We start from the raw sequence: 21,327 nt of genomic DNA on the forward strand, positions 1-21,327 counted from the left end.
ATAGTTGGTCAAACATTTGATGTTTCTGTGAAGGTGTTTTGGATGAGATTTACATTTAAACTGGTGGACTTTGAGTAAAGCAGATTTATTCCCCATAATGTTGGCGGGCCCTGTCTAATCAGTTGAAGGCCAGGGCAAAGGACAAAAACAAAAGACTGCCCGCTCCCAAGCAAAAAGAAATTCTTCCAGCAGATGGCCTTTGGACTTGAATTGCAGCATTGGCTCTTCCTGGATCTCAAGCCTAATGGTCTACCCGCAGATCTGCAAATTTTGGACTTGCCAGCTTCTATAATCATGTGAGTCAATTCCTTAAAATGAAAAAATGAATCTTTCTTCTCTCTCTTTCTCTGTCTCTATCATATCTATCTATCTATATATCTCCTATTGCTTTTGTTTCTCTGTAGAACCTAATATAAGTATACACCATATTGTTTGTACAGTTTAGACACAGTGAGCCCCTCTGCTCACGTAATGGTGGGAACACTCCTGAAATATAAATTCCCAGATGCCAGCCAAGGGCTAATCTTGCAGCTGGGCCTTTCCAAGGATAGAAGTTCAGGTCTGCTGGGTTAACTCTTTCCTCATATACCCCCACCTCATATACTATATATAGAAAGAGACAAAAGGTAAGGGGTGCGGGAGGTTTTCTTGTCTCTTTGCTGGATCCTTGTAAATGTATACCTTGTTTAAAAACTGGGTGGGGTGGGGGGGAGTGGGGGAGAATTTCTTGTGTCCATGGGGCTAGAGGAATATTCTTGTTACGTATAAAACCATAAACTGGCTAAAGCATTCCCTATACTTGTCTCCTGTTACTGTTTAGAATTTCCAATCTAACCTAACATCAGACTGCATTCTCCAAATAAAAGAAGTTCTTATCAGGCCGCGGCAGGGAAAATGGCGGATGGGAAGAAGGGAGAGGAGAAGCCTGAGAAACCACAGCGAGCTGGAGCCGCCGGAGGACCTGCAGAAGAAGGAGAAAAACCTGTGAAAACTAAGACTGTTTCTTTCAGTAATGGAAGGGAAAATTCCAGTCACAGTGCTGAGACACGATCAGCTGAAGAAGAAGCTGCAGACCTCCCAGCAAAACCTGTAAAGATCTCCAAGTTAGGATTTGCCATAGGTAGTCAGATGACAAAGCAAGCCTCACCCATATCCATCAAACTTGGATCAAGTAAGCCTAAAGAAACTGTTCCAACGCTTGCTCCAAAAACCCTTTCAGTAGCAGCAGCTTTTAATGAAGATGAAGATAGTAGCCAGAGGAAATGCCTCCAGAAGCAAAGATGAGAATGAAGAATATTGGAAAGGCTACACCAACATCAGCAGGACCAAACTCCTTCAATAAAGGAAAGCATGGTTTTTCTGATCACCAGAAGCTCTGGGAGTGAAATATAAAATCTCATCTTGGAAATGTCCATGACCAAGACAATTAAATGATGTGTTTTGAAATTGGGGTGTGGGGTGGATGTAAAGTTAAAAGAAACAGTTTCCTTTTTTAGAGAATGGTGGGGTGCCTGGGTGGCTCAGTTGGTTAAGCGACTGCCTTCAGCTCAGGTCATGATCTTGGAGTCCCGGGATCGAGTCCCGCATCGGGCTCCCTGCTCCGTGGGGAGCCTGCTTCTCCCTCTCATGTTCTCTCTCTCTCATTCTCTCTCTCAAATAAAAAAAAATCTAAAGAATGGTATAATGGTATAAGACTATCTTTGGAGCCACTTTTTTTTTTTTTTTATGATTGAGTGGTACACTCATTGAGAGTTTGAAATTAGAGGTAATTTATGTTTTATATACAGATTTTAAGACATTTGCTAATTTTGTAGCTTCATATGATTAGTGTCCGAAGGTTACGGATAATAAAAACTCAGAAGTGGTAAAAAGAAAAAAAAAAGAAGTTGGTATCAAAAAAGGTTGATCCACCTTTGTAGTCTTCAGATCTGTGCTGCTTGCAGGCTCTGTCCTGTGATTTTTTCAATAGATAACATAACTTTTCTTTTAACTTCACAGGAAATTCCATGCTTGAATGTGCCCTGAGTGATGAAGCATGACAAGAACTAGCACCCAGTAGTCTTCAGAATTAAAACGGTTTGACAGCCGTTCCTCCAGGGACTTGGCCCTCTCCTGCAAGCCATCAGCACTGAAGATGCTCCTGGGATGCAAGGATGGTGACTTTCCAGGCAGAAGCAGTGTTTTCAGAATCTGCACTTGTTTACTCAACAGATCGACAAAAAGAAGCAGACAGGGATGGGCAGGGGCAAAACACACGTTCAAATGCTTTGCCATCTCAAACTTTCATTTTTTTTTTCTCAACATTTTGACAATGTCTTCACTAGTCTCCCTGTGTCTTCTCTCCCCCATTTCCAATTTATTTCATATGTTGCCATAAGAATTTTTCTATGAACACGAATCTGGTCATAGTGTCGCCCTTGATCTCCACTCACTGTGTCTGGTCCACTGAATAAATTCTCAAGCCCTTGGCCTTGCATTGAGAGAACGTCAGAGTGTGGCCTGAATTTACCCTCCCAGCCATATTTCTAGTCACCTCCTCATCAAGGGTGAGTCAGTCATTCCTCTTTGACCCCCAAATCTAAGAATCCCTCAGACTGTAAAGTTGTGTGGTTTTGTAAAGTCTACTATCAATAGGATATGTACTTTTGAACTAAACTTTGTATTGAAATACACAAATGAGTGACGCCTTAAGTGTGTCGCTTGATCAATTTTCAAAATGAACATACTACTGTCACTGTCACCATCAAGAAACAGACCATCACCAGCACCACCCATAAGCCTCTCCAGACCCTGTCCCACTCACTCCCTGCCCCCCGGCCTTCTATCACCTCTGATTCGTTTTTTCTGTTTTCCAATTCTGTAGGCATGGAATCATACAGTATGAACTCTTTTGTATCTGGCTTCTTTTGCTCAATATATGTTTGTAAGGTTGAACTGTGTCGATGTAACAATTATTGGCTGTTCTCATTGCTGTATCTATTCCAATTTACCCATTTTACTTTGACCGACATTAGATTGTTCTCATTGTTTGGCTATTAAGAATAGTGCTGCTCTAAACATTCTTGTATGTGTGTTTTGGTAACTGCGGGCATACGTTACTGTAGGATGTATAGCTAGGAGTGAAATTACTGGGACACAGGGGTATAAATGTCCCTAGCTTTAGTAGATACTACCAAGCAATTTACTAAAATAGTGCCAACTTACATTCCCAGAGGCAATGAATGGGTTTTCCTTCACACCAACACTTGGCAGTGTGGTTATTTTTCATATTAATCCTTTTGGAGGATGTGTAGTGATATCTCATTGGGGTTTTAATTTATGTTCCCTAGTGACAAGTGATGTTGACAAACTTTTCAGGTTTATTTTTTCTCTTTTGTGAGGTGTTCATTCAAGTTTTTTGCTCATTTTTTCTATTGACTTTAGGATTTATTTATCTATTAGGAGTTATATACCCTTTATATAGTAAATTTTGTACACGTACACACGCATATGTGTACATTTGTCTCATTCTGTGTCTTGCCTTTTCACTCCCAGTGTTATTTTTTGATAGACACAAGTTCTTAATTTTAATGATGTCTAATGCTTTCATTTTTTTTCTTTATGGTCAGTGCTTTTGTGCCCCGTTGAGAAATCTGCTGGCCCTAAGTTTATCAAGATATTCTCCCATCTAGAGATCTAAATCTGAAATCTTCTAGACTTGATTTTTGCTTATGATGTGAGGTGGGAATCAGACTATGGCTTTTGCATATGGATATTCATTTGGCCCAATTTACTGAAAAATCCATCATTTCTCCGTCACACTGCAGAGTCATCTTTCTCCTAAGTCAGGTAGCTGCATTTGTTGTGAGTCTACTTCTGGATTCTCTACTGGGTTCCACCAGTCTGTTTACCTACCCTGTGCCAACACCACATTGTCTTCATTACTGTGGCTTTATAGCAAGTGGTGACATTTGGTGGTGCAAGTCCTTCGGCTTCGTTCTTCAAAGTGGTCTTGGCTATTCCATTCCAAATGCAGGTGCATTTTCATACAAACTTTAGAAAAAGTTTGTCACTTTTCACAAAAGTAAAACTTCTGGGATTTTGATTGATATTTCATTGGATCTATGTATCTATTTGTGAGAGAATTTGCATTTTTATCATATCAAATTTTCCAACTGGTGCATATGGTTTATTCATTTATTTAGGACTGCTTTAATTTTCATAAAAATGATTTATAGTTTTCTATGAAGAGGTCTAGGCTAACATATTGTTTAGGATTTTAGTATCAATGCTCATGAGAGCTGCTGCCGTGTAATTTTCCTTTCTGTAATGTCACTGTTAGGTTATGTTGGCCTCATAAAATGAGTTAAGAAGTATTTCTACTCTTATATTCTGTGGAAGAGTTTGTTAAGACTGGTATTATCCCTTCCCTAAGTATGTTTAGATGAATTTACTAGCGGGGCCATCTAATATCTAACATCTCATCTTTGTGAGAGAGTTTTAAATTGCAGATAGATACATATTTGAAATTTTAAATGTAATTTTCTGTCAGCTTATTAAATTGTGTTTTTCTTTGGATGTATACATTTTGTCTAAATTGTAACTTTGTTAATATAATGCTGTTCATAGTATTTTATCAGCTTTTTTTAAGTTTGTTTATTTATAATCTCTACCCAACATGGCGCTCAAACTCATGACCCAAGATCAAGAGTTCTATGCTCTACTGACGGAGCCAGCCAGGCGCCCCAACAAAAAAAGATGTTCATCAGCTTTTTAACATCTCTTTAATCTACAGTGATGTCCTTTTTTATTTCCAATATTCATCATGTCTTATCTCCTTTTCTTATCAGTTGTGCTAAATATCTATCACCTTTAAATATCTTTCAAAAAACCAACTTTTGGCATTGTTGATTTTCTTTGCTTTATATTTTCGATTTCATTAATCTCCCCCCTTTGTTATTTCATTTCTTCTCATTTGGATTTAACTCACTGTGCTTTTAAAAATTGTTTGTGATGGACACTAATAAGATATGCATTTAAAACACTTTATAATGTCACGTGTTATCATTCACCTTTTCCTCCATTGTGTTTTGTGTGACCAAAAGCCCATGTTTTCCAATGAAGATCCCCTAAGAAACTAGGGATATAGTTTGTTAATACGAAAATCTTATTCTTTTTAGCGGGTAGCTTCTATGGTGTAGAGCTGTGACCGTATTATAATTGTTAATGTAACAATTCAAAATATTACCTAGTGGTCTGGATGATGGGGACCTTCTTTTACACACCCAAGTTTCTCCATAGTAGGAAGTGACATAACACTCAGAAGAACTGAACACTGGGCAATAGCCTTGGACGATATTTCATTTTTCATCTCCTTTTGAGATTAATCTATTAATAGGACTGTGTTAGTTTCCTAGGGCTGCCACGACTAAGTAACAGCAACTCGGTGGTTTAGGACAACAGAAATTTATTGTCTCAGAGTTCTAGAGGCTGGAAGTCTGAGATCCAAGTATCGGCAGGATAGCGCGTCCATTGAAACCTATTGGGAAAGGATCCTTCCTTGCCTCTTCCTAGCTTCTGGAAATTTGCCAGCAATCTTTGGTGTTCCTTGACTTACAGATGTATCACTCCAATCTTGCATCTTCACAGGGCTATCTCCCTCTTTGTATGTCTGTCTCTGTATTCAACCTTCCCCTTTTTTTTAGAGAGTAGGGCAGGGGCAGATGGAGAGGGAGAGAGAGAATCTTAAGCAGGCTCCATGCCCAGCACGGAGTGATGGAGGACTGGATCTCAGGACCCCGAGATCATGACCTGAGCTGAAATCAAGAGTTAGACACTTAACTGACTGAGCCACCCAGGCACCCCTCAATTTTCCCTTCTTAAGGACACCAGTCATATTTGATTAGGGCCTACCCTTATGACCTCATTCTAAATTGATTACCTCTGCAAAGACGCCATTTCCAAAATAGGTCATATTCTGAGGTACTGGGGTTAGGACCCCAACATGTCTTTTTTGAGGGATACAATTCAATGTACAATAAAGACAATCTCAGTGCTTGTTGAGAAGCCTCCACGGATGGACAAAAGGAAAGCCAGACAGTGGAGTGGGGAAGGAAAAGCATCCCATAGACAGGCAGCCAAAACACTCTCCTTGCATATGGAGACAGATTGTTTCCACGGCTGAAGAGCTGCTCCCCAGACTCACCAACCTTCTTGGGCAATACCATTTCCAACATGTGGTCATACTCGCTTTAGTCCTTGGAGTGAACATCTGATCACATGTAGCTCCCATATGCACAAAATAATTTGGTCCCGGGATTCAGATATCACCGAGGGGAACCCTGGCTCAGCATTGTGAGGCCAGATTGTATAAATTGCTTTCAAACCTATACATGTTAAACTAAATCCATGTTTTCAAGGTGGCAGTAACCTTAGGAGAAAAGTAGTTTTTAAGAACATGGTCGGCAGCTAATGTTTGTACTCCTAGAATACATCAAAGTTTCTCTCCGGCACCTCTTAACCTTTCAGAAATTTAGTACCTACACTGCTTCTGTGATCCTGGGTCATTTTCTGCAATGTTTCTCAATTACACTTTAGCAGGATCACCCTCTAGACAGCATCCATAGATTTTTTTAAGACCTGAAAGCAGCAGGGCCAATGAACCACTAAAAATAGCTACATTCGTGGATCAATTAAATCCAACTTGACATCCTTAGTGCATCTGTAATGTGATAATAATGATGATCTACCTCATGACGCTGTTGTGAGAAATAACCAATGAATGATTGTAAAGCACTCTGAAAATAGAAAGGGCCCAATAAAAGCTTATAATTATTAACGGTAATCATTTGCAAGTGACCTAGAAATTACTAAGTTATAGCATTCATCTTGTCACCCGTTCTTTTTGTGTAATGTTCGGATTTCCAGCCCCAAGCTCTGTGTTGAGAAATTTATGTTGCTACACTGCAGCCTGAGGGAGCTTTCTAAGAAAAATACTTAAAAACAATCAATCCCTGTATAGTGTCCAGGGTATACTGTATATCCCTGTAGAGATACTATCCCCGTATCACTGGCCTTTAACATGTTTCTCTTTCTTCCCTGTAGTTGAAATTAGAGATAAATTCTTTTTTTTTTTTTTAAAGATTTTATTTATTTTATTTGAGAGAGAGAGAATGAGAGACAGAGAGCATGAGAGGGAAGAGGATCAGAGGGAGAAGCAGACTCCCTGCCGAGCAGGGACCCCGATGTAGGACTCGATCCCGGGACTCCAGGATCATGACCTGAGCCGAAGGCAGTCGCTTAACCAACTGAGCCACCCAGGCGCCCGAGATAAATTCTTGATATTCATTCATGCACTCATTCATTCATTCAGCTGTCATCAGAGGTTTCCACTCAGGAGGAACACCATGCCTCTCCCTTGAGGATCATCCTGCTCCCTTCTACATTGCTTTCTTAAAAGAACTGCGATAATGGGTAAACTGCCTCACTGCCTTATTTCATCAACGTCCTTTGTCCTTCCTCTTTATAAAAAGCTCACCAGGAGAGGCGGATCTTTAACCAAACCCAGGAGGACTTACTCTATCCCCTCAGCTATCTAGGACCAGAATGAGTAACTGGTAACTGGGCACCATAAAAATGTGCAATAAACCGTTAGGTTTCCCTGTCTGCTGGACCTGGAACATTCTCCGCAAAGAGTATGGAACCTTTCCTGCAGGTTCGACTTCATCCCGAAACTAACAATGGCTCTAGTTAGAGGAATGTCTGCGTCAGGCCTTGGGTTTTAGTCCAGCTGTCCTTACTGCCTCCACACCCTGGTTCTGTTTTCTCCTCCTTACCGTGTCTTAGTGAGTAAGGTGCTAATTCATCTCCCAGTTCCTTGGAGGCAGGATTCTTCTTAGTTCGGGGGCATTTTCCGAAGATTGGATTTTTCATCTTGAGACCCAGGCCCTCTTTGTGATTAAAGAGTCCCTCAAGTCACGTCTCCTAGTCCTCAGGCCTAACCCTTTTTCTAATGGTTTCTATCCCACAGCGGAGAGCTCAGCTTCAGCTTTTTCTGCCCCTTCCTGACACACAACCCTGGACCTGGACATGTTTGAAATGGCCAGTTTGTGGTACTTGAATCTGCCTATTCACTCCTTCCTTTCCTCCCTGCCTGCCACAAATATTGAGTCCCTTCTCTGATCTCAGCACAGTGCTTGACCCTGGGGACATGAAGGTTTTCATAATGTTCAGATCCCTATGCAGCTGTCTCTAGAATCACCAAACATTAGGTGGATCCCTGGGGGGGACCCACCACTACTCTGCAGCCTGTGAGGTGCAATGCATGTAAAGATAAGGTCAGGTAAGGCCAGGGTTTGAAGCTAGCACTTCAGAAAGTGGCTGCTCCCTGGGCACTCAGCAGAGCAGCTGACCACTGGCTCTGAGCGGCTTGGATCTCTCTGTTCTGACTCTGGACTCAGAGAGCCTCCTCTTAGCTTTGCCTTGCGATCGGCTGGATCGGCTCTCTCCTTGGAGCACACTCTGACCCCGCAAGTGGCAATTTTTCCTGCTCAGCACATCCTGTAATTCCTGTAATTGTTCCTAGCTTCTGTAATGGGCTTTGACTGTAACCATGAATGTTTCTTTTGGGTCTGATTTTCCCAAGACCGCAGAAGGAAGTACTTTACTCTCCAGTTTTTTGCATTTGACCTGTTGAATCCGTTTTAGGAGCTCAGTCAAGTATGGGGATCCTAGCACCCAGAGATTCAGATCTTACTGCCCGGACTTCCAACCTGCTTCGCCAGCTGGACCCATCCCCCTGCCGCCACCGGAGCTTGGGTTTTAGCACCGAGGTGAGGGGGCAGTGATTGCTGGCTTAAGGGTTGCATGACGTAGTAGAAAGGAGTGCTGGGCGCCATTGGTTTGGAATCTGGCTCCACCACCTACTAGTTGTGTGATTTGGGACAACTGACTTGACACCCATGAACCTCAAATTCAACTCTGTAATCAAGGGAGATAAAATCTATTTCAGCAGGTTGTTGTGAATATTAAATAAGGTGGCTCAGGTGGCTAAGCGTCTACCTTCGGCTCAAATCCTGATCCCAGAGTCCTGGGATCGAGCCCCGCCCCTGCGGCAGGCTCCCCGCTTAGGGGAGAGTCTGCTTCTGCCTCTCCCTCTGCCCCTCACCATCCCCCACAGCCATGCTCTCTCTCTCAAATAAATAAACAAAATCTTACAAAAAAAAAAGCAAGTATAAAGTACTAGCACAAGGCCTGGCATATAGTAAGTGCTCACAGACACTGGTTCCTTTATAATGTTTAGAGCTGCTTCTTCAAATCTGCATCATCAGCTGGACTTCTCAAATCTCCGAAAGGTTTGGATTTTGTCTACTTCAGACTGCACGTTGCTATCATCATCATTAAGTGCATTACTAATCTGGATACAGGGAAAAAGAGACCTCAGATTAAAATCAACCAAGATTAGCAAACCCAAGGGAAGAGTTTGGTTTTTATAGATTTCCTTAAATTCATGTGACTCAGAATGATGTCACCTAACCGTGCTGATAGTAAATATCTGTTAATCCCCAGCAAAGAGTAGAATGCTCTGTCTCGATACTCAGGTTATTTAGAAATCAGTCGCTGGGTCTAGGTCAGCTATGACCCTCAGTGCCTGTTTTCTAAACTCCAGGGTTTGGAGAGAATCATAATTTTTTTAAAGTGATTGCTGAGGGAGGCTTCATAAGGCTCTAGTTTAGTACAATTATGAGGTGAGATTCTAGGGCTGCTAACCTGGCAGTCCTGTGACCCCCAAGGACAAATTAATTTAAAGCGAATGAAGAAGAACTACAATTATTACCTTTCGGAGGGCCAAGGAGTGCGTGTTAGGAACAAAGTGTGCAATCAAATGCTAATGATGGTTCGGCAGGCTAAGCATTTCTGAATACTTTAGGTACACAAATTGCTTTTGGTTGATGTAACTGTTTCTAAATGAAATTTGCTCCTCAGGGGAAGCGTAAAAGAAAAATGTAAGTCTTCTCTTTGGGTCTACTTTTCAGGGAAAAATGGCACCGTTTTCACATAATGAGGAGAGGGGGCTGGTTATATCACAAGTATTTATGTCCGTTTTGACACTGGGCATTAGGGATGGCATTGAATAAGCTCATCTGAGCATTACTATGGATTGTGATTGCCATTAACCAAATACATTGTGGTGGTTATATTTGCAATATAAATCTGCAGATGACACAGCAAAGATAGAGTGAGTTCCTTTTGAATTGACACCAAAGGAAAATAGAACCCAATTCCTCAACTATTCTAATCAGAGCAGGGACTGTGTGCCCCTTTCAAGTACCCTTGAGGCTAAGTAATTTGATGTTTCCTGGAAATACAAGTGATGAAATATTGTAATAAAACAATAAGTATACTCTAGATTTGTAAGGTATTTTTCTTTTCAATAGTTTAAGATGCTTTCATGTGCTTTCTCTCCTTTTAAAAAATAAACCTGGGGTGCCTGGGTGGCTCAGTCGTTAAGCGTCTGCCTTCGGCTCAGGTCATGATCCCGGGGTCCTGGGATCGAGTCCCACATCGGGCTCCCTCCTCGGCGGGAAGCCTGCTTCTCCCTCTCCCACTCCCGCTGCTTGTATTCCTGCTCTCACTGTCTCTGTCTCTGTCAAATAAATAAATACAATCTTTAAAAAAATAAAAATAAAAAAAATAAACCTGGAAGCATTTTACATTTATATCTCTGTATATTAGAATAAAAATAGTTTGTATTTTATTGATCCTACACTATGGGATTTTTCACTCTAAGATGTTCCTCTAGGGAGAAGGAAAGGCCTTTGAATGCTTAACCATGGTCCTAGAATCTGTAATCCATGGCTTTTAGTAAATTCCCAGCTGCTGCTTTGCTGGAGGTAGATTTAGGCAAGTACTTTTACCTTGCTGGACTTCCATTTGTCTCTGCAGGAAACGGGGGTTACTGTAGGAAAAGGTGTCCAGTTGCTTGGCGAGCACTATTACCTGTGCGGTGTGGCACCCGGTGCCCCAAGAGTTCCACATGGGCCTCCTCCCAGGGTGTGAGGGAATGCAAAAGATGCTGGCGGATACCCCCAGCAAGAATCCACCTATCCTTGCCCTCTGTACCTGCATTTTGGGTACCCCAGGCTCCTCCACAAGCCTCTAGCCTCAGATAGGAGTAGACATCTGGGCTGCTCAGTTACTTTGGTGGAAATAGCCACGGCAGCAGCCCCCCTATAAATGTGGGCAGGCATTGAATTGCTGTGTCCTATGCAGGTGCCCATGTGATTCATTGGAAGGGCTATGTCATCTTTAACACACCAAGATTTGGGGCCTTCTCTGAGCCAGTGTTGCAAATTCAGGGCCATGGCCCGTCACTCATGAGATCTTGGTGGATCTGTTTTTCTCAATCTGTTTTCTTCATTTTGTTGTCTCATTTTTTATCCCTCTGAAAGGAAGGAATAAACAAAGTGCGCACGTCAAAAAATAATCAACAACTAGACCCAATAAGTTCACAATTTTACATCCCAAAGATATAACCAGCCCCCTCTCTTATGTTATGCAGTTGTGTATGTTTTTGAAAGCCAGCTCTTTATATTTACATGTGGTTGACAAAAATGATCAGATCCACAGAATAAAATCTCCTATATTTCTCATTCTTCCTCAACTCCTCCTACCTTTTGGAATAACAAAGGACTTTAGGATAAAAAGAAATTTCCAATGCTGCCCAGAATGGGCAATACCAACTCACATCTTAAATTCAATGCATTTTCTTCTCAACTAAGATCTCTTCTCCTATCCATGCTTATAACATTTTGAGCTCTGAGTTTCATCTTATCATACCACAGCATTCCAGTCTAATCCTTACCACTAAATCATAGTCCTGAACTGATTCAACAGGTTGAAGGGACACCACATGGGTGGATTTGCTGGCGAGCAGCTTTCTTTGATCTCTCTAAGAAATTGAAGTTAACATGCTTGCCTTTGAGTTCCTGCCAGTCTTTTATTTGAGAAATCTGAACAGAGATCTCTCTACTTGACAGTGTATATATTAGGGAGGCTTCCAAACAGCATCTAAAAAGACAAAGCTGCCAAGAGATAGTAAACAATATTCAATAAATAGAACCTGTTTTGGAGAATGCCTTCTGGTGTTGTATGTTCTGATGCAGTACTTGGAAATGTTCCCAGTCAGTTAATAATTGATGGGCTATTCGAACATACTGAGGCACAAATATGCAACTTCAGGTAGGGAAACTCTTACTTGTCCTTGTTTACCCCCTTCTTTGCCCCCATAGCATTATTTGTTGTCATAGCATTTTAATGGTATCCTTCAAAAGTAATTCCAGAGTCTAAACATATCCAAAGATACGTTTTAGTATTTGGATGGATTCCACACACTATCCAAGGAATTCCTCAGGGTTGACAAGATCAGGTATTTTGAAGTTAATCTACTCAAAAGAGACTGGATGGGAACATTTTTATTTTGTTTTTATTTTTTTTAAAGATTGTATTTATTTGACAGAGAGAGACACAGCGAGAGAGGGAACACAAGCGCGGGGAGTGGGAGAGGGGGAAGCAGGCTTCCTGCCGAGCCGGGAGCCTGATGTGGGACTCAATCCCAGGACTCTGGGATCATGACCTGAGCTGAAGGCAGACACTTAACGACTGAGCCACCCAGGCGCCCCTGGATGGGAACATTTTTAGAAAATAGTTGCTTTATTTATAAAGCAGTGTCTCTAATTGGACAGACAAGCGAGAGGATGAATGACTCCTATTTTCTTGGCAGATAGGGAGCTTTTTCCTGTGTTCGGGAAAGTTCGGCCCAAATCTCTCCTTATTCTGGGATGGGGCTGGTCAGGGCTGTGCAAGCAACAGAGCCTCCCTTTGTTCCTGAGCCCCACAGGACGGTAGCTGCGAGAGCTGACAAGCCCCCAGTGTTTCCGTCAGGCCCGGGAAGGAAAAGCCTGGTGCAGAGCTGCTGGCAGAAAAGCAGAAGAGCTGTTTTAATTAATCAACAAAGTAATTAGGTAAGGTACAAGGTGGCTTGCAAAGGTACACAGCATACAACAGTGTAGAGAGAGAACAGGGAAATCAAGAGGAATGGGGGGTGGAGGAGAAAAGAAATGAAGGGGAGGAGATTGAGATGAAGCTAAGGGTGAAACTGGTACCAAAAATACAGCGATAAAGCCCAGGTCGCATCAGGAGGGCAGTGTGATCCTTGACGCTTAAGACAGGAACAAGCCTGGTCTCAGGGGCTGATGGCTGTCCTCTATCTTCCAGCCACAGAGAAATTCCTCTCACAGGTTTTTTGTTTTTGTTTTTGTTTTAATTTTATTTGAGAGAGAGAGAGAGAGAGGCTGGAGAGGGACAGAGTGTGTGTGTGTGAGAGAGAGAGAGAGAGAGAGAAGAGAATTCCAAGCAGATCTCAGGTCCAGTGCAGAGCCTGACGTGGGGCTCGATTCCACGACCCTGAGATCATGACCTGAGCTGAAACCAAGAGTCAGAGTTTAATCGACTGAGCCACCCAGTTTTTATCTGGAATATCTGCTACCTTATTCCTACATCAAACACAGTGATCAGATTTTCTGTGGTTATTTGGTTTAATTCTTTCAATGTAGGCAGGAGAAAGATCATATTCTCTAAGTCAAATAGGTGTGACAAAGCTGTGTCTCTGAGCCTCCCAACAATCTAGCACTGTGTTCTTGGTCTTCATCTCTCCCGTTTCTCTCTTTAGCTCTCTGCACAGGAAGGAGGTCAAAGAAAAGGGAAAAAAATATTCGTGTTTTTCTTACCGTCTGTGAAGTGCTGGGCTAAGAGATTTGCGTAGGGTATTTCCTTCGATCCTCACAAACATAGGAGGAAGGTACTGTTTCCCCCATTTTCTAGAGGGAGAAAGAGGCCGGCAGAGGTTTCTAAATTTACTTGATATCGGTATGTGTCAGATGCAGGGTTTGGACCTGCAGCTGACTTCGATGATAAATCTAAAATACAGCTATAATTTCTGCTTAAATCAATCAGTTGGTAAGATCTTTCTAAGATCTATCTCGTGCCCGGCCCCAGAGATATTCCATAATTCCACCAGGCTCTCTCATCTGTTTGCTCATGCTCAGCATGGGGAAAATACCTGTGGATAAAAGAGGAGTCAAAGGGATTTGATCTTTTTTATATTCCAGTGATATTTCATTTCACTACTTCATTATATTTTTCCCCCCGATCATCCTCCCTAAAGCAGTATACTGGTCAGGATATTAAAAATGAGCATAAAACCTTTTTTTTCCCCCCCAGCTACTCTTTATCTAAGCAAGGCATAGCTAGCTAGAGGTAATTTCAATCCATTTTTTGAGAAAAGACTGCCTGCCTTGGCGTGTTTTTATCCGTAATACCATCAGGCTGTACATGAATCCAGGACAGAGTGTCTTCATTGTATTATGTGGGAGAGAAATAGAGTCAAAGTCATCTTAACTTTGTAATGAATAGCATTTTGTCAGAGTGAATATTTGGCTCATGGGATGTTAAAGGAGAAACAGGACTAAAATGCTTTAAGAGTCCAGAGACTTGCACACAGCAAAATGAATTTACTGCTTTTAGTCGGGTTCCCAGTGGACAGCACATAATGAAACTCACGATCTGATAAGGCCGCCTTGCTGGAGGAGGCTCGCTGGCAGGCAGAAGCGGCATACTGAATACGGGGCTCTCAGGAAACCTGAGGTGACCCCCCACACCTGCCGCACAAGTGGGAGATTTCTCCCTGGTCCGGGCAAATTGACAGGCGGAATAAATGTGTGAGAAACTTGGTGGGGGTGGGGGTGTCGTGGGCCTATCCGTTGCCCTTCTCGAGACCATTCGTTTTCAAGGTTGGCTGTGCAGATATTATGAGACACTGAGCACGAATAGGACACTGACAGCCTGATTGTGCTTGGATGAGCTAGAAAATGAATCACGCCAATTTGGTTCCCAAAGGGGGTGTTTTTTTACAGATGCGGAGACCCAAATAAGATCTCTGGATGCTGAAGAACCAAGTAAATTAATTTGGGACCTCTGACCTCCAACCACGAGGCCACTCATTGGACAGAAGAAAACTGACGGAGAGGGAGGGACGAACAAGACTTTGAAGAGGTGTGCAGGGCTAATGTTTGTGTGTGTGTGTGTGTGCCAAAGGACAGAATTGTCGTAGGGAGGGGTTTTCGGTTTTGGCAAGGAATAAAAGGTTAACCATTCCCATAGCCTCGAAGATGGGGAAGAGCCCAAAAAACTCATAGCATAAACAATTTCAAAACTAGGAAAACTGGAGTGGACGGCGAGAGACATAAATATCTTATTTACAGGTAATTCTAATGAGTGTCAATTGAGACGAAGAGACAAATCCATACACTGTTTTCTTCTCAGAGCTAAGAGGCATATCTTGAAGCTTACATCTCATTGTTCACCCTATTTATGTATGTGTAATAATAAATCATTTAATTAGCTTTGCGTATATTCCACTGGATTGAATGTCGATAGATAGAGACCATATTACCAGGGGAGTACAAATTGGGACAGCACTTTGGAAAAGTTGGTATTATCTCCTAAAGTTGAACCTTAATATACCCTAATACCTAGCAGTTCCACTTTGAAGCATATAGCCATGATAAGCTCTTGCATATACCCAGCTGGGGATATGTGTAAGATGTTCCCAATGCTAAAACCTGGGAACGAATGCTTTTAACTGAAGAGAACAAAGAAATGGTAGATTCACATAATGGATATGATACAGTAATCAAACGAGCCACAGCAATTTTACAACTGGATGGTTAAATCTCTGCAATATATTATGCAAGTGGAAAAAAACCTCAAGTCTGATCAAAATGAATATACCCTCTTTGTAAAGTTAAAAGCAATCAAAATGATATACTTTTAAAGAACTACATAGATCTACAGAGAACACACACGTGTATATAGGAAAGCCTGGGAATGATGATCATAGAATTCAGGACCATTTGGGATAGGCTGGCGGGACTATGTGGTGGGATGGGGGTTGTCAAGGTCCTGGCTTTTCCTTTGGGTGCTGGGTTTGCAGGTGCTTTATACAGATGACTAAAGAAGAAATAAATAGAAATGGGCCATGCATGGGCCAGTGTTGAGAGTGTGACCAAGGATTATGATGATGAATCCGATTATAGTCACCTGAGATCCAAAGGGAAAACCAATAAATGAATAAATGAGCAAATGAATGGATAAATAAATAAATAAATAAATAAAAGAAATCATGCTGATCCCAGAACACTTCATTTAGTACATGGTGTTTAACAGGATTTCATAACCATGCTGATGGAATAAAATATTTGAATCTAATCAGGCTCCTTGGTGACAACGTTACTCATAATTAGTACCCCAAGCAGAGTGATTCTTACATGCTGGTCCAAGTTTTTGAGTCTCGAATCAAGCACTGGCATAATTCACGGGAAGAAATGACTTTTTTCTGAATATCCCGACATTTATTTCTTCCAATATTTTATTATGAAAATTTCAAATATATAGCAATATGGAAAGAATTTTACAATGAACATTCTTATATGTACCACCTAGATTCTGCCATTAACATTTTACTCGACTTATTTTATCATATCTCCATCCAACCTTTTATCTATCCATCTATCTCAGGGTTTTTTTTTGCTGTATTTCAAAATAAATTGCAAACATCCGGATATGTCTCCCTCCATACTTCAGCATTCACATCTTTAACTAGTTCCCGCATTTATTTTCATTTCTGACTCACAGGGGCTATAGATGAAAACCATTAAGGCATTTCTGGAGTGAGAAAGAAAAGGGAATGTCGAGTAGATTTGAAGCTGAAAGCAGTAAAAAGAATGTGGCTTTCAAAACAATGCTTTTAAGGGAGCGCACTCGGGCATCTCAGGGGCAGCATGACCAGGGAACAGGGTGCTGTTCTGCCAGCCGAGGAAGACAAGTAGATCCTGAATGTGGCCCGAGAGAAACATAATTCAGAGCTAGGCAGTGCAAAGGCAAATGCACGTGAGGAACTGTTGAGAAGCAAAATCAAAGCCCCGAGCTCTGGGTAGCCTCCCTGTCAGTTTATGTGGATTTTACAAAGAAGCACGTAAAGCGCTTCTATAGCACTGTACTCAGCTTCTGTTCTCAGCTGAACTGGCTGTGATCCTTCAGATGGGAGAAGCCCAGGGGCACCTGGGGGGTGCATTCGGTCTAGTGTCCAACTCTCGGTTTCGGCTCAAGTCACGATCTCAGGGTCGTGAGATCGAGCCCCACGCTGGACTCTGCACTCAGCATAGTCTGCTTGAGATTCTCTCTCCCCTTCCCTCTGGCCCTCCCACCTGTGCTCTCTCTCTCTAAAATAAAATAAAATAAATAAATAAATAAATAAAATAAAAGATAGGAGAAGCCCTAGTACGACTCTCACAAGCAAACTTGACAAGCTTTGGCAAGGCATTTTTTAGCCCAACACAACATCATGATTACCTGACCAAGGGGGGCAAAATTAGTATAGCTACCACTCTCCCAAATCAGTGCCCTCCAGCCAAGGACTGCTGGGTGGTGGGAGGGACCTCAGTTCCATGCTCTTCGAACTCCAATTCAGAAGAGGAGACTATCGAGTATGTTACTATCATCCCAGTTCAGCCCATCGTATAGACCTTCCACCTGCCACCAAAGAATTGCTCCTCGGATTAGTTCTACCAAAACCATCAAAGAAAACCAATTCTTGGTATTAGGGGCTATTATCGGAGAACTCCAGTTAACACCCGTGTGACTTAACGAGCACAGATGTAACCTGGAAGTGGACATACATATATTTAGCTTGTAAGATTAACAATCCGTCACTTAGAAGGGGACAATCCTTGAAAACACGGATCAGCAAGCGACGGTTAGCATGTCAAATCCAACCCACAGTCTGCTTTTATAAATAAAGTTTTAGTGAGGGGTGCCTGGCTGGCTCAGTTGGTGGAGCATTCGACTCTTGATCTCAGAGTCATGAGTTCAAGCCCCACCTTGGGTGGGGAGCCTACTGAAAAAAAATTATAAAAAAAAAAAAAAAAAAATAAAGTGTTCGTGGAACACAACCATACTCACTAATTTATGTGTTGTCTATGGCTGCTTTCATACTCAGCAACAGTGTTGAGCAATTGCAATGGAAATTACATGGCTTGCAAAGCCCAAAATGTTGACTCACGGGCCCTTTAAGAAACAGTTTGTGAGGGGCGCCTGGGTGGCTCAGTTGGTTAAGCGACTGCCTTCGGCTCAGGTCATGATCCTGGAGTCCCTGGATCGAGTCCCGCATCGGGCTCCCTGCTCAGCAAGGAGCCTGCTTCTCCCTCTGACCCTCCCCCCTCTCATGTGCTCTCTCTCTCATTCTCTCTGTCTCAAATAAATAAAAAAAAAAAAAAGAAAGAAACAGTTTGTGAAGCCCTGGGCTTAATGCGGTGGCTTCCCAGGAAGGTACGGTTTGATGGGGTGGGGAGTTATCTGTGAAGGTGAAGCGTTGCTTTCCAGATAGTCCTATGGAGTCCCTGACGCACACTCACTTCATCTTGCCACAGTCACTTCATCAACCAAAAAAGTCTGCTCCCATTGTTTCTTTACACTTCGGGTTTCTGCATCATTTGAACAAAGAGTTCTATAGCTTTTCAAAGTTAAACCGACCAAACACCATCTACAGCAGTGATTCTCAATCCTGTCTGCACAATAGGATTGTCTAGGACTTTTTAAAACATCCAACAGTCTGCCCTGCAATTGAAATAAAAAACCTATTGATTCTATGACACATCTGGGTTGGAGAATCACGCGAGTGGAGAGCAAGGAGGTCAGTGCCCCAATGAGGTCCCCCAGAGGGAGGCCTTGGACAGGAACGGGTGTGAACGAGAGCCCTGGAAGGCAGACGGGCTTGACAGGAGTCAAGCCCAAGGGGCAAGAGAGACACAGAATCTAGGAGATGAATCAGGGCTTTCACAGGTCAAAGTCTCTTAAAGTTGATGTACAGCTAACTCTTGCATCTTAATTGACAGTGCAAGTCAGCTTAATATATTCCCTCCTGGCCACTCAAATCTGGATAGCTGCAGTAAAAGGTGCAAATCGGGAACATATTTAAAGTTGGCCATGATTTAAAAGAATAACCTAATGAGAACTTTAAAACATGCGAGGCCACCACACAATCATCCTGTACCTAATCCATCCTTGGGGCCTTGCGGGAGGTCATTTCGCTATTGGAGAAGGGCATAAAATGGCATAGAGGGAGGAAACCAGGACAAAAAATAATGCCTTGGTTACCACTGGTAGGAACCTAGGCTACATTCTCTTCTCATGTGAGAGTCTCTTGAGCAGGTTTCCTAGTGATGCTCTGAAACATTTCCCCCAGGGTCTTTGAAGCTCAGAGGGTCAACTGCACACCAGGGAGTGGGGGAGTATGGAGGGGCTAGGTTAGGATGTTCCTGTGGGGGTGGAGCTGGTGACCTCTAAAGGCTTCTCTGATAAGAAGAATCTTTGAGTCTACCCATAAGCAACAGGGATCCCGCGTAAGCCAAGGGGAGAGAATTCTCCTTTCCCCTTGAGAATAGTGCCTTAAGCAAACTGCCCCTCTAGAGAGTGCCTACCCCTACCTACTGGGACCCGCAGTTCCCAATACAGGACGGGAAAGACAAATGAAACTCTGAAATAGTTGTGAAGAGATTCTCTTTTGTACTTTTGAGGTATAATTGATACATAACATTAATTTCAGGTGTACAGCATAAAGATTCGGTATTTGTATACATTGCAAAATGATCGCCACAGTAAGTCTTATTATAATAGCCATCATAGCACATAGTTACTGATTATTTTTTCTTGTGATGAGAACTTGCAAGATCCACTCTTTTAGCAACTTTCAAACACGCGATACAGTATTATTAACCATAGTTGCCATGCTGTACATCACATCCCTAGGACTTCTTTATTTTATAACTGGAAGGTTGTACCTTTTGACCCCCTTCACCAATTTCATCTACTCCCCGTGGAAGAGATTCCTTTTGAAAGCCCACCAGATGCGCTGGAGGTGGGGGTGGGGAAGAGGGGATTGAGTGGGTGCACACACAGGTGAGAAGAACAGGGGCAGAGCCCCAAACGTGCTTTCTTCTCGCCCTTTAGACTTGGAATTTCTTTTTTTTTTTGAGAGAGAGAGAGAGAGAGCCCACAAGCGAGTGCAAGCGGGTGGGGGGTTGCAGAGGGAGAGGGGGAGAGAGAGAATCTCAAGGAGGCTCCATGCTCGGCACAGAGCCCAATGTGGGACTTGATCTTAAGACCTTGAGATCATGACCTGAGCTGAAATCAAGAGTTGGATGCTTAACTGACTGAGCCACCTAGGCGCCCCTAGACTTGGAATTTCTATTTTCCTCTAGAATGCCTTTCATCATCCCAATCCTGCCAAATTTTACCCATATTTCAAGACCATTTTAAAAGGTCATTTCCACTGTGCAGTCTCCTCGATGGTCCCTGGCAAAGCTGGTCACTCCTGTCCTTTTTCCTCGGCACTCAGTTGCTTTCTCTCGTTTTAGCAGTGTTATGATGTGTCTTCAAGTAGGTCCCCAACCTGGCTGTGAGCTCCTCAGGACATGGGTATTGCCTTCCTTCTCCCTGTCCCCTGCTTGCCCAGCCATACAATGCAAGCCTATGAAACAAATCTACCCATTGCTCTGTTTGGTTTTGTTAACCACTATCTTAAAACTGTGCTTAAATTGCCTCCTATAAAGAACAGGTAATGTATGTGCCAGGCATTGTGGTCTGTGTTAGGGATGCAAAGATGAATGGAAAATAGTCTCTAGTCTCCAGGGTGTTATAGTTTAGTGGGGAGACTCACAGAACTAGAGAGAAGCGAGTTTAGCTGCTTTAGAAGCAGGTGCAAGGCAGTGTGGGAGCAAAGAAGGATGCGTTTACCTCTCCTGGGTATTCCAGGAAAGACTGCCTGGCAAGATTAGGAGAATTTAGGCAAACTCTTTACAGTGAATCTTTGTGGGGAGGGCTGGGAAGGGGTTGGGTTGGGATGGGAGACCAGGAGGTAGATGGGTGGGGGGACCTTTTAGAGTGTCTAGGTCTAGAATCATGGGGGTGGGGAAAGAGTACAGAAATGTACTCTCGGCTGGTCACGCTGAGGGGAGCTACTTTCTTTTCTTGGACCATTACCGTTCTGGGAATGACCACTCCTTCAGCCCACTGGCTGGACCAAAATTGGCCACCCCCATCTTTCAGGGATCATAAGAGAGAAAAAGCTAAAAAGGAAAACCTGTAAAATTAGTCAATTTTACACAACCCAGCAGGCAGTAATAAGGCTCCTGCATCATTTTGTCAGAGAGAGGCCAGTAATTTTAGGGTGGG

General features: G+C 42.7%; 1 long non-coding RNA gene and 1 pseudogene across 1 annotated transcript; both read left to right on the forward strand.

Moving 5' to 3' along the window:
- Positions 1-888: 888 nt before the first annotated feature.
- On the forward strand, positions 889-1,453 carry LOC118533151 (PEST proteolytic signal-containing nuclear protein pseudogene; annotated as a pseudogene).
- An 11,472-nt stretch (positions 1,454-12,925) lies between these two features.
- Positions 12,926-15,428, forward strand: LOC118533147 (uncharacterized). The gene is made up of 3 exons (XR_013446203.1): positions 12,926-13,001; positions 14,952-15,090; positions 15,300-15,428. It is a non-coding gene; the product is annotated as an uncharacterized LOC118533147 (long non-coding RNA).
- Positions 15,429-21,327: the final 5,899 nt, after the last annotated feature.

The sequence above is a fragment of the Halichoerus grypus genome, chromosome 3 (assembly GCF_964656455.1).
Source record: "Halichoerus grypus chromosome 3, mHalGry1.hap1.1, whole genome shotgun sequence".
NCBI classification, from domain to species: domain Eukaryota; kingdom Metazoa; phylum Chordata; class Mammalia; order Carnivora; family Phocidae; genus Halichoerus; species Halichoerus grypus.